At 42.5% G+C, this 14,096-nt stretch overlaps 1 protein-coding gene across 8 annotated transcripts in view; it reads right to left on the reverse strand.

Moving 5' to 3' along the window:
* Cdon (cell adhesion associated, oncogene regulated) overlaps positions 1-14,096 on the reverse strand; it is an 87,702-nt gene that overhangs the window by 66,119 nt on the left and 7,487 nt on the right. Inside the window, exon 2 of one of the 8 annotated variants that reach the window (XM_050120027.1) lies at positions 13,223-13,288. The exons of the other annotated variants lie outside the window; for them this stretch is intronic. The gene's annotated coding sequence lies outside the window, so the exon portion shown is untranslated. The remainder of the gene's footprint in view (positions 1-13,222; positions 13,289-14,096) is intronic. 8 annotated transcript variants of the gene reach the window in all.

Genomic DNA, 14,096 nt, shown 5'->3' on the forward strand with positions numbered 1-14,096 from the left:
AGCCAACAGTTTCACTGGGCAGTTAAAAAACATGACCCTCACTGGGTTTAAATTTCATTTTAATAACTGGGGGAAGGGCTTACGGAGAAACTAACGTCCATGAAGTATATACTAAGATATACAGTCGAGCACTGATGGGAGGGCAAATGAGGGGGAAACATGAGAATTCTAAGAAGAATACCTTTGCTGCATATAAACTCAGACCAGTGCCCATGAATGATGGCTCAGTCTTGGTGACTTTCACACCTCTCTACCTGTTGAGTTATAAGTTTTCTTTAATCTAGAACATACTGATTTTAGTTTCAAGTTATCTATTCACCTTTAAACCTACTATACAAAAGAACTGAAGAACCCTAGATTTCTTTGCTGCATCTAGTGATGAGAATCTGGTCAGACACGGCTTCATCAAACCTGCCATTCTACCATGGATGAGCAGCTGTGCACTGACAATAGGGCTCTCCAGGCTCATTCAAAAGTTGACATACAAGTCAATCACAGACTACCACCTAGTCAGCACATAGCAGGCCCAACATGACTGATAAGTCTAAACATAAATAAAAGCACGCAATGGTCCATACCAAGAAAACCTGCACTTCAGAAAACCTTACATCACCACAGGCAGTTAAAAACAAAGTAATGATCAGGCTACAACGTGCTGGTGAACAAGAAACTAGGAAAACAGCCAATTAAGTTACAGTGTCTTTACACACTAGCACTTTAGATCATGAAGCCTGATCTAACCAGAAAAGCCTGAGAAGTCATAAATGACATAGGAACAGCCTGTCTACAAGAAACAAGGCATAATTTGCTAGAACAGTGCTGTTAGGCTCAACCTAAACCAACCAAAGGCTATTGCATCGTAATATGACCAATAAACAGGGTAACCAAAGCATACAGAGACAAGACTCACACAGCTACAGGGGCCAGCATGGAAGACACACTCCAGTGATACTTCTTGGTGCGAAACTTTTCTAAAGATTCTCTACTGTTGACAGCATCGATGTAGAAATGAGGTACAAAATCACTCTCATTATTATACCTCTGTTTAACCTCATAAAGTCTCAGCTTCAATATCATGATCCAATATTTTCATTAATGGTTATTTCAAACACAATCAAGAAAATCAAAAGTTTCAACATCCTACAGTCAGTAAATAATAAACAAACTCTAAGTTTTCTAGAGCAGCAATATGAGCGTAAATCTAACTCTGAAATTATCATCCAGTACTGGATCAGGCGTGCCTTGCGTTTGGAGAACACACTTCCATACGCCAGAATACATAAAGTCTTGTGGGCTCTGACTCCTCTTGTCACTCCTGACTTTCATGTATAACATGAAGGGGTTTTGTTTTGTAGTGAGTTTTTTTTTAAACTCACAAAGTTTTTGTTCGTTTGTTTGTTTATAAAAGCAAGAAAGCTGTAGATTTGACTGATAATCTAACTCTTCCAACATCTCTTGATGCAACCCATTATTTTAAGTACAGGTATAAATGGGGTGCCAATCTGTTAGACTAAAAACTACACAGAGGGCCAGAGTGAGGGAGACGGCTCTGCAGGTAAAGGGAGTCGCAGCACAAACATGGCAGCTTAAGTCCAATGGACCCTGGAACCCTCAGCAAGGTCCAAAGAGAGAACAGACCCCATAAAGTCATCCCCTGACCTTCACATTGAACACATCATGCATGCATGCACACACAAATAACACATTAAATTGCTTTAACTCTTAAAGAGTAACCATTTTCACTAACTTTTATAACAAAAAGGCTGTTTATGCTGCTATGACAAAATGCCTGAGACTGGGTAGTCCATAAAGAGCAGGGCTCTATTTGGCTCTCACAGCGCTGAAGGCTAGAAGTTGAAGAGATCGGTGTGGTATCTGATGGGGCCTTTGTGCTGTATCATTCTGTGACAGAAAACAAGCGAGCAGGGGAGCAAGAGATGCAGTCTGCATCATCGTTTGAAACCCAAACTCATGATAGCTCACACCTACGGTGGCATTAGTTCATCACGAAGGCAGGGCTTTCACACATCTACCCTCCCATTAGAGAGCCCACTCTCAACGCTACTGCCCTGGAAATTAAGTCCCCAGCAGGTGAGCTCTGAGCATATATCTAAACCACATCAAGCAGTCAAAGGAGCTCAGAAATAAAGGATGGGTAAGGGCTGGGGCAATAAAGTAGAAGGTAACAGAGACCCTGTCTCCTAAAACGCTACATCTCTCACATTAGCACTCATAATCAATTTCAAACATTTTCAGTGTTAAAAAACAACCAAAGAGACAGAATTTCATTTATAAATATTTTAAAACAAAATTACTGATCGGTAATCTAAGCTGATATGTTTCCCTTGCCTTAATTACGTTCAGGTAGGGACTGGCAAGATGGCTTAGAGGGGAAAGGCACCTGCCACCAAGCCTGACAACTTGAGTTCAAATCCCCAGGTCCCAGATCCCACACAGTGGAAGTAGAGAACTGACCCTCAAAGGTTGTTCCTGATCTAGAGGTGAACATAAAGCACATGCATCCTTGATAGATGAGAGAGAGAAAGAGAGAGAGATGTAATAAATAATTTTATAAACAAAGCAACAAAAGAATGTTCAGACAGGGACCAGTGGGTAAAGGCAGTTGCTACATGGCCAGGCCACCTGAGTTCAATCCTGGAACCTGAGTAAAGGTGTGGAGACAACCAACCACATACATGCCACAGCATGCACATCCATATGCATACATCACTTACAGACATATACGATTTCATTTTTTATTGAAAAAAAAATTTTCAGAGGGAACATTCCCTAACTTAGTGTGGCATGAGTTCTCTCCAGAAGAAAAAATTCCCAGCCTTAGAATCCTATAACAAGCATTTTACAACTGCTCTCCTTAAATGAGAAGAAGACACGGAAGTCTGCATGCACCGCTCACATTATAGCTTGCCTCATTCTTGGAAGACACCACACTTACAAAAGGAAAAGGGGATAGAGAAGCCACAGCTACCATAGCCTCAGCCCTAAAACTGAAGCACAGTGCTTCCACAGACGAGAGAACGAGTATGTGTGTCTACTCATGAAACAAATAATAGGCTTTGTGCCTTTTTTCTTAAGTAAGAGACATGACGTCCATGGATTCACTGCAAGAATTTAAGTGAAGGGGTTCCCTTGTTCTATAAAAGCGCCTACCACCTCACAGTCAAACCATCCACGAGGCAGTCCCAGGATTCTGCAGACTGTCAGAAATGTGCAGGTAGCGAAAAAAAAGCTCTTGTCATGACGGGGGACTTATCATTGAAGGGGGAAGTAACCATTCGAAAACTACTCAGGTGTGAGAGAGCAAGCTGGATTTATCCATGCACGCCACATGTGTGTATGGAAATACCACCTAGAACCACATTAATATATGCAATGAATACAACTAACACATGCTAATAAGGGAAGTCAAAACAAATGATATTAGTTTTTGAACCGAAGGCTAGGGAGGAAAACACTGAGGTGCCGGGCCCTCAGGGATCTACCCTTGAAGCATCTCATCACACCACAATCACCTCCTCTCTCCACTGCCAACACAAGCAGCTCAGGGGTGAAGGCCAGATGGCAGGTGTGGGTGTTCCAGAACAACAGATATTGTCTTGTTTATCTGAATTACCATCTTTGCTCAAATGGCCTGCGGGTGCAAATAAAACATACTGCTAATTAAAATAACCAGCAGCAGTACTAATAAAACATCTAAAAAGCAACTATTTTATAGAGAGAGGCTTTTTAGGAGCTTGCCTCCCAACCTCAGGATACAGAACAACCAGCATGCTGTTAAAAACTAAATGAGTTGTCCCAGTTTCTGCTGGAGGAGAAAAAGCAACTTAGACCTGGGGCCAGGCAGAATCAAACTTGACACCGAGGCAGCACATGTTCTTGGCATGCAGCTCCTATGTGAACAAACACCTAGCCTAGGTATCAGCCAAAAACCACATCCTAACATCAACAACTGTGCTCATGACCTGCTGAATTTACACAACAGGCCATACATTCCAGGCTTCTGGATGATGGTGATTGAATTTAAAAAGGAGGTGCCTGAATGTTCACAGTGTAGCTGTCTTGGGACAGTCGCCTAGCATGAACACGGTCATGGGTTCAGTCACTTCAGGAGATAAAGATAGTGGGGGAGGGAGGGAAAAATGTTTAAACCACCTGTGTCCTATGTATGAATGTCAAAATCTGCCAGGCAAGAATATTAGCATTTTTTAAACTACGAACTGTTACCTATTATAACTGTTCCATTCGAACCAGACAGAAAAGCAAGAGGGAAATAATTTCACAAAGAATGGAGCTTCAGAAGCAATCATTTTTACCTCTTGGCTATTGGTTTTGTTTCTCATTTTCTCCAGGTCAGTATAGAATTATCTCAATTATCTCAACATTAAGACACAACTGAAGACTTGGTTTCTCACTATCTTAAATTGGAGTAAACTTTTAACAGTTAGATATCACTCTTTATGAAGCGGGTTTCCCTTCTTCCCTCTAGATTCTCAGACCTTGGTCCTCATGCCAGCACCACTGCTTTCCTTGACAGAACAGGCCTCTGCCACTCACAAAGAACCAGCCGCACCAAGCCGCCCCACCTACACCATCATGATTATCTTGGCCAAACATTTCCCTGCAGGGATGCGCCATGCCCAAGCCTACATTCAGCTCAGAGAAGGCCCTGCTGGCCTCTTCATCTCTCTACACACTGCTCTAAAATGTGGGGTTTTAAACTTTCTTTCCTCAACAATGGCCTTGACTCTCATTTCCCACGTGTAAAAACTGTAGCTGACAGCCAGGCGGTGGTGGCGCACGCCTTTAATCCCAGCACTCGGGAGGCAGAGGCAGGCGGATCTCTGTGAGTTCAAGGCCAGCCTGGTCTACAGAGTTCCAGAACAGTTAAGGCTACACAGAGAAACCCTGTAGCTAAACAGATGTCACAAGGGAAAAGTGCAGGCCTCACTTTACCTGCCCTGCCATACTACGAGGGAAATGAAGAACCTAGGCTAGATTATTTTCAGGTCACGGGTAAGGCTGAGGATGAGAGTAGGTGAGAAGCCCTTATCCCTTCCACTCACCTGTACATGAACCTGTTCTAAAGACTAAAGAGTCTTTAAAAACCATTTCCTAGTAGGCCCAGTTTAACCACTTGGTCAGCTCCGTGCTAGAGAAGTTCCCAACTGTTTAGCTCACCACTTTGAGCCCAACGTGGGAAGCAGCTGTCACGAAGTAAGTTTTCACACACTTGACAAATGAACAAGCCCATACTGCAAGAACCCCAGCAGTATTTTCTGAAAATGGCACAGTTGACAAACTACTAAACCCCGTGCTAAAACATTCTGCTAAGCCAGCAGAAATAGTAAAAAAATGGTTGAACATTATCAGACAGATGCTTTTTGAGACCCAGCATTCTTGCTCTCTGACTTGGCCACTGAACTCTGTCTTCTAGTGAGGAACCGTATTTTCATCTTCACTTATTCGTAAGCCGGTGCTTACTTATCTGTTTTATATCAATCTTTAAAACTTCATACCCAGCATTTTTATTACACATAATTTAAGACAGTTCCAAGGGGATTATTTGTGAAGCACATGATACGGAACTGAGGAAATCCAGAAGGCAGAGTGAAAACAGGTTGAAGGGGAACTATCCTCACAAGGTGCGTTAAGCCTGAGGAAGAGACTCAACAACAGAGCACCTGAATCGCTAGTCTGAAACACAGTCACCAGAAGGCCAAGGGACAGCGGTGGATAAATGGACACTCAACAGTAGGGTTACTCCATAAAGCCTTGCAGCCAAACACACACAGGGCATGCGTGATTACCTTTATGTGGATATTTATGACACAGAACATCAGTACAGGCTAAATAGCAGGACTTGATCACACATGATGGCCAGGTGTTGTATAATATAGGAACTGTAGTCAAAGTCACAAAGCAGGGAACATGGGAAGTCAAGGGCTCTGGAATACTGACACTAGTCCATATGAGGGAGCTGACTCAGCACAGAAAATTCCAGCCACAGGAAACCCTAAAGTCATTAGGTGGATCTTTCTATTCCCTGCCAACACCTACTTTTCGGTCTTGAATGTGGTAAAAATCTAAGGGAAATCAAGTGCATGTGTTAAGCATTCTGCTACAATGCCAACTTCACTTACACTTACAAGAGAAGAAGTAGTTATTTCCCGTCAGTGCAGGCACTATCACTCGGCTGCTCTGTTTACATAAACAAACTCCACCTTCATTAGTAGGTATGAAGTCAGTAGTTAAAATGCTGTATTTAGACCAGAGCTAAAAAAGAAAGACTTGACTGTAGTCCGGAGTTACTGGTCGGTTTTTATGTCACACCCCCAGTGGTAAGTTATTGATGGAGGGGGTAGGGCTACCACACGCATCTTCACAGATTTGGGTTAAGAATGGTGCTGGGAGATGAAGCAAGAATTATATTTTCAAAAATGCAAGATGTCCACTCCCTGAGAATATAAACGCTAATATAATCCTGTAAATGCTACCCAACTCCAAAGACACAAGACCACCACCCTATGAAAACTCTATAAATGCAATACAGCCAAACTTTACCCTCTTTTTATAGGCCCCAAATGGGACATCTTAAAGCCTGTGCATTGGTAGAACTGCGGTACAGTGTTTTCTCCAGAGTACAAATTCAATACCACTACAAAAATTACTATGCTTCCCTGAATGCCTGGGTTTCTGTGTGTGGTGGGGAGAGGGAGGGGGAATTCTTCCTTAGCTAGATCCAACTCTCTTGGCAGACGAACGCAGGTAGAACATTTGGCACATTCCGGTCACACCATGTGAATGGGAATGAGACATGGAACCCAGAGGCCAGCACAGAGGCTGGCAGCTACACTCCACCGTCCAGATATGAGACATGGAACCCAGAGGCCAGCACAGAGGCCGGCAGCTACACCCCACCGTCCAGATATGCTATCACAAAGGTCAAGTCGGTTTCTTGTAATTGGAAAGCAAGGAATTGAAAATGCCTTAAAGCCAAACATTTCCAAATTGATTTAATTTCATTAGAAAATGAAGGGGACTTTTTTTTCTTTTTTAGACTAATCCCATTATATTAAGAAATATATAATATCAAAGCAATCCATGTTAAAGATGTTATGCTAGGAAGCAGGACCTCAAGTAAGAGACTGAAGATACATGGAGTGCAGAATACAAGCCTACCATGCACAGGGCACCAGAAAGAGTATTAACCTGCACGTTACCCTGCAGACAAAAACTAAGCCACTATTGTTCTAAAACCATTTAACTGTCACCTAAGAAACGCATGTTACTATAGAAAATTATATCAAACAGTTTATACTTGGCAAATACAAATCAGAATTATTATTCATTCTTGTTCAGTTTTTTTTTTCAAATTAAAATAATAATAATACAAAAAACTAAAAAAAAAAAAAACAACAACTCACAGCCCAGAGTCATCAATCACCAGGAGGGTCTGGTTCTGATATTATATGAGCTCTGTCAGCCTTAATCAAATTGCCTGCCAGATCGTAGATAAGTAATGACTTGCTTAGGTTAAGCCAGGCCAGAGTTTTCCTTCTGCAGTATATACATCTCCGGAGTGAAAATAAACAACCTCACACCTCGCTCTGGGAGCCGCACTGCGCTGAGATTACAACTCAGCCTTCTCCAATAGAGGAGGAGGGCAGCTTCCAGTCCGCAGGACAGCGACTCTTCCCACTTCTCAGTGTGGCCACCAACTACTCTAAACCATGTCACTAAGCACTTAATGAGTATTTTGATGATCTACCCTAAATTAACACACATTAGACATAGTAAGGTACTTCTACACTGGCTTTCGGCTTAGCCAGCATTACTATGATAGAAAACAAAACAGCAATTGCTAACAATTGACCAAAGTAATACTGAACCACTTAAAACCCACAAAACTTGAAACCCTACCCTCACATGAAAATGAGAAGCGAAATTTGGTCTCAATATCGGCAGTCACATTTCAGAAACAAGGAACACCAGAGAATAACCAGTAAGATTGGAGACAGAATGCATCAATTTGGAGACTGCAATTGTTCTATAACCAAAAACATAAAGGAAAAAGTGAACTTTACTTCTAAAACGTCCCCTTCGCTTTTTGCTTTTACTATAACTGGGAAAGCCTTTCACGCTGCACATTCCGCCAAGATAACAGTGTAAAATAGTGTCGAAACATCCAAGTATTTTTCTCTGTTCCAAAGAAAAAAGTCAGAAAGCCAGGGATCCAGTAACTAGGCGAGGAAATGGAATAAGACACCAGGGATTCAATTTTAGCTTAGCAGAATTCATCTTAGTGTTTTCCATTAGGTCAATCGACTGTAGAATGTAGAAATTGTGGTTTAGAATTATCAAAGACAAAAGAAAAGCACAGAATTTAACAACTCTCATCTATTACTAAGCACATACAAATGTGCACTTGCGACCTAAAATAAGCCCTAAAAGAAAGCTAGAAATTTCAAATAACACTCTCCCCGCAGTCAACAGGGAGACTTTGAAAGGCCACCTGACTTTGAACTAGATTAAAACCTTTGCATCTGATACCAGTGCTCATAGATCTCCTTGCTCACAAAAACTGTATTAGCTCATGCATTTCTTATGAGTAGAGGAGGGGAAAATGAGAGCTGTGAGCCACTGTGGAAAGCAGAAAGGGCTCTGCAGAGGTTATTTAAGAAACCATCAGGGCAGGAGAAACGCATTCTATATAAGGAATAAAAAGAACCACAAAACAAGAGTTTGTAATTGCTCAGCAGGGGGACTGAGGACAGGGTGTCTGTGGCTCCTCCTCAGCCTGTCTTGCATGCAAGGCCCAGACTAGGTCAGGACTTCTGTTTCCCAATCTCCTGGAGGCACCATTCTTATAAGTCTGCAGGGCACCCTAACAGACAAGAGCCTCGCTCTGCAAAAGCAATACTTCACTCTTTTGTCAGCATATTATTTATTGTCGGACTCCCCAAGCGCACAGGCAGCATTCACTCTAGGTGAATGAACACACAAAAGACGCTAGTATTTCTCCCTGAATGAGAAAGAACCTTTACAAGCAAATGGGGACCTTGTTTGCCTACTAAATGTTAAAGCCCACCCACCCCCCCCTCTCACCCCTGTCCCAAAAACTCACATTTCAACATGGAGAGAAAAAAAGGAACAGTATTTTTACAAATGAGCAGCTCAAAACAGTTTCTCACTCTGGGTTGCTGAAGAACTAGAGAATTTTATACGTAGGACCTCCTGGTTTGATTTCATGCTTCCTAACATCTATAATTCCAACTAGTAAAATATGCTTTCCCTACTCCTCTCTCTCTCTCTCTCTCTCTCTCTCTCTCTCTCTCTCTCTCTCTCTCTCTCTCTCTCTGAGTGTGAGTGAGTGTGTGTGTGTGTGTGTGTGTGTGTGTGTGTGTACACATATACAGCAGGCTAAGAAAACAAGAACCAAACCTAATGTCCTAGTGTTCACTTGCAGGGCTAACCACTTTCTTATCTTTTCCTCTAGTAATCTCCTATATATTGGGAAGAAAATCTCAAACTAAGAAGCACCACACTGAACGGGCCCTTTAAATGATGTTTATGCTCATGTCCAGGGGTTGGGGAGGACACATTTGTCTGGACTTCTCTGAAGTTCACACTCAGGAAACCCACTCTGGGAGTTAACTAAAAGATTCCTATTAACATCGGTAATATGCACATAGGCAAATCCCTGAGCTAAAATTTATTTGATGCCACAAAGGCCAGATAGCAAACCTCTGCAAGCTGCATCATATTATTTAAAACCCCACTGTGGCTGCTGTCATAGCAACAAATGTGAAATTATTCTAAGACCTAACCACTACGACAATAGTTCTTTTTAAAATACATCCTCAAACACAAAAGAAATAACAAATCATGACAACTGTGTTTGCCAGCTTCATAGGCGACCATGGGTAACAACCAGTCTCAAAATGACTCAAAATGAACTTCAGCTAGCCAGGATAGCAGGGAAAAAGAGCTTAGCTCAAACACATGATGAAATTTACATGAAAGACCTATAGATAATGGCAATCAAAGCAAGACTAATACAACTTATTTTAAGGGAGAAATCCAACTAAAATACAAAATAATTTAAAGTATGATAACTAGAGCTTGGAATCAGGACTGGGGAGAAAATGGATGTTTATTTTTGTTATAACCTCAAAAGGGACTCATTGTCTTTTTAAAGTACTGTTTTTCAGTAAATATAAATAAAACTATACCAATTTAGAATTTAGGGCAAATCCAATCAGAATATAGCTTGAAAAAATTAAGATGTCCACGAGTAGAACTGAGTTAGAAAGACAACCTATCTGCACCATCAAATGTGTGCTTCTCAACACAGAACAATGTGCACTTCCTTCTGCATGGGCTTCCTAGGCTTAAAGACTCAACAACTGCTTTGAAATGGAATCCTAGAGCCCCAGTATCGGCATCACTCAGGAGAAGATGGGAGAGCCCCTCCAAGTAAAGGCTAGCCTGGTATATAGGAAGACCCCATTTCAAAAACAGCAGGCCAGCAGTTCAGCCAGCAGAGGTGTCCGAACACAGGCCTGAAGACCTGAGTTCAAACCTAGACCCACAAGGTAGAAGATAAGAGACTCCTGAGAGTTGCCCTCTGCCTCCATGCATGCCACAGACATGGCTCATGCATACCTCAACACAAAGACACATACATGCATGCGTGCACACACACATACACATATACACATGCACACACAAGCACACACACACACACACACGAAATTAACAAACACTGTGATAATAAAATAGGATGGCCACCATGCAGAAGGATGTACCGATGAGGTAAGTCATGGACACGGAACAGTAGTAAGCCGTCAGTGTGGTTCCACTCGAGTTTCTAAAGCTATTAAGTACTTAAAATTTTCTTTGTGGAATTTCCTGGTGTCAAGGTTGACTGGATCCAAAGCTCAGACGCTAGAATGCCAACAACTGAAGTCATTTCCCTCACTGCACTCAGACTTCACCTTCTCAACATTGTCTCACAAGGTCACCAAGTGTTTTCAAGCCCCGAGCTACAGAATGTTGAGCCAGGAGGGGGAGCCCCTTTTATGAATGGGGTTTATCCAATCTCCATCATGACAGGAAGTGCGCACTGACACACAGGTGAGTGGGACTTCTATCTATTCCAGCTAAAACCGTTCACTCCCGAGTTCTTAAGCTTGCAGCTCACACTGATTTGCTATTTTATTATACATACTCCCTGAGGGCAAAATCAGGAAGAGAAGCCAAAAGAAATGGGCAGGGGAAAATGTCTCCTCCCCAGAGCATGATGCCTTTTTTTTTTTTTTATTGGACTAAAAAGGGCTGCCAAGTTCTGATGTCACTCGAGTAATCTTAGGGCCTGATAAAAGTAGTATTTTACCCATTAAACATTCATTTCCCTTGCCAATTTTACCTCCAGTCAGGCAATGTATACAATTACTCACTGTACAGATACCAAATTATTATAAAACAGAGAATACTAATTACAGTAATTCTGATACCACAAAAGCCCAATAACTGTCAGAAATTTCCCTGGCAAAGAGACAGAAGCCAGGATGTATTTTTTAGTATTTACACACTCAAGGGAACCCCTGTAATAATAGCCAGTTAAAACACAAACAAGCAAAACATGACCTCAACTCCCTAGGCACTAATGCTACACAGAACAAAAACATATTTTAAATACATAAAACTATTCAAAATACCTGACATGCATCAGAGTACCAACGGTTGACATTTCACAGTTCTTAACCTTAAACTCTATTTCGTCTTCTGAAACTTCTTAGATCTTCATGATTAGGAGCTATGTGCTATTTCCCTGAACTTGACATTGAAAATCTATGATTTCATTCGATTTTTATAAGAAACACTGTGTGTTGAGATCACCCGAGGAGCTAGAAGAAAGAGCCGAGTATCCAGCTGTGCCCTGTGCTCCACCTAACTGCTCAACACTGTGTCCCTCGCCAGTAAGACAAAAGGACAAAAACACAAGGGAGAAAGATTCACTTCGGCACACTGACTTCAGAAGTTTCAGACCATGGTGCCAGCTCAACCTCCACAGGCCTGCGGTGAGGGAGGACATCATGACAGTGGACGCCCATGGCTCAAGAGGGTACTGACCTCCTAGAGGCCAGGAAGCAGGAAGAGAGAGAAAAGTCGACCCCAAGAACTCCATTCTTCAAAGACATGTCTCAGCAACCCCCTTTCCTCCAACTAGGCTCCGCCTCCTCATAGCCCAATCTGTAGGAACCCATTATGAATTAACCCATTATAAAGTTAGCTTCCTCACAATCCAATCAAGCCTTGAACTCATGAATTTAAGGTGGAGAGCACACTCCAGATCCCAACCATAACGAGCATGTGGAAGCTTGTTAGAAGGAAAAATGTTGACTTCTGCCCATCCTATACGCTTTAACATTCTCCCACGAATTCCAACGCCTCTCGGGTTCTCAAGGCATTTTAGTGTCAGATGATGGGTAGGGTAAAAATGGAGGATGGTGGGGGAAACTCCATTGCCAGAGTTTGGCAGAGGCGGATACAACTATGATACAACTGTTCAAAGAGAGCCATGTTCCCAGCTGAAAGGGAGAAATAGCAAGCTGAGAACAGAGTGCTTCCCTGGAGCACATAGAGCCCTAAGTTCCATCCTTAGAACCCCATAAACCAGACATAGTAGCACATACCTGGAGTTCTACCACTTAGCAGGTGGAGGCAGGAAAATCAGAAGTTGTGAGTTGGAGGCCAGTCTAGGCCACAAGAGACTCTAGCTCAAATAAAGGAGGGGGCGGGGGGAGGACTGAAGCATGGTATTCACAAAATGCCAATCTGGGGATGACATAAGCAACAGGTATACAACTGATCTTGTACACTCCCCCCAAAAAGGATCCAAGCACTGGGGACCACAGCTCAGTGATCGAACATTGCCTTGGTGTATATGGGACCCAAGGTTCAATCCCTAGTGCAACAAGGGCTCAGCAGTTAGGAGAAGTCACTGCTCTCGCGGGGGACCTGAGTGGCTCCCAGCACTCCCGTCAGGACGCTACCACTACCTGTAGCTCCAGCTCCAGGGGATCTGACGTTGTCTTCCGTCCACTTGCGCTCACATGCATATACCCACCCCTAACCAACAAAAGACACATGATTAAAATAAAGGAATCATAAAAATGTCAGCGAGTTGAGGACTTACAGGGAGCAGGCACATGGTCAGACTTAGGGCTAAGGAACATCATTACTCCGGGAAACGATGAACAGTCTGGGAGACAAGAGCATGGGGAAGACTTAGTAGCTGTTTAGGAAAGGGTCGCGGAGTTTATTTCTCTCGGGATTTTATTTTTGGGGGCGTCCCCACACACTTTTCATCCCTCCTCTTGAATTCTGAAGTGGAAACTGGAGAGATAAGGCCACAGCCATAGAGAAAAGACAATGAGCGAGACCTGCTTTCAGGAGAGGAGGAAGGGCAGCTATGTGTACACATAAATATGAAACAGTAACTGCTTGGGCTGGAGACCGCTCAGCAGGTCAAAGAGCTGGCAGCAGAAGCCTTGTGATTAAAGTTCCATCCCAGAATCCATAGTCTCTCTCTGTCTCTGTCTCTGTCTCTGTCTCTGTTTCTCTCTCTCTCTCTCACACACACACACACACACGCATGCTATCTCACACATATACACACACACGATAATAATAAATTAAATTTAAAAGTGGTAAAAAAAACAAAATATTCTTTCCTTTAATTTTTTTTTAAATTAAAAGAGATTAAAAAAAACACTACCTTGATGATTCAGGATCACACAGTACTGCCCACTCTTCTGGACACCAATTACTAATATAAAATGCCATTTTGCAGACAGGAGTTACGCACACAGCTACATGTGGAGCCCAGACCCATCCCAGAGAGTTGTTTGTTAAGTCACTGGCACTGGTTTTTCTCCCTCCATGAGTTTTTCTCTCTCTTGGCATTGGAGTTTAGAAAAGTTTGGATGATGGAAAGACAAGAGGAGTATTCGATACTCTTTGCACCTAATTTGTAGAAGCAAGTGAATAATAACTAGACTGACAGAAAT

This window comes from Alexandromys fortis, unplaced genomic scaffold, assembly GCF_014885135.2.
Source record: "Alexandromys fortis isolate MF-2015 unplaced genomic scaffold, M_Fortis_MF-2015_v1.1 scaffold_168, whole genome shotgun sequence".
Classification (NCBI taxonomy): Eukaryota; Metazoa; Chordata; class Mammalia; order Rodentia; family Cricetidae; genus Alexandromys; species Alexandromys fortis.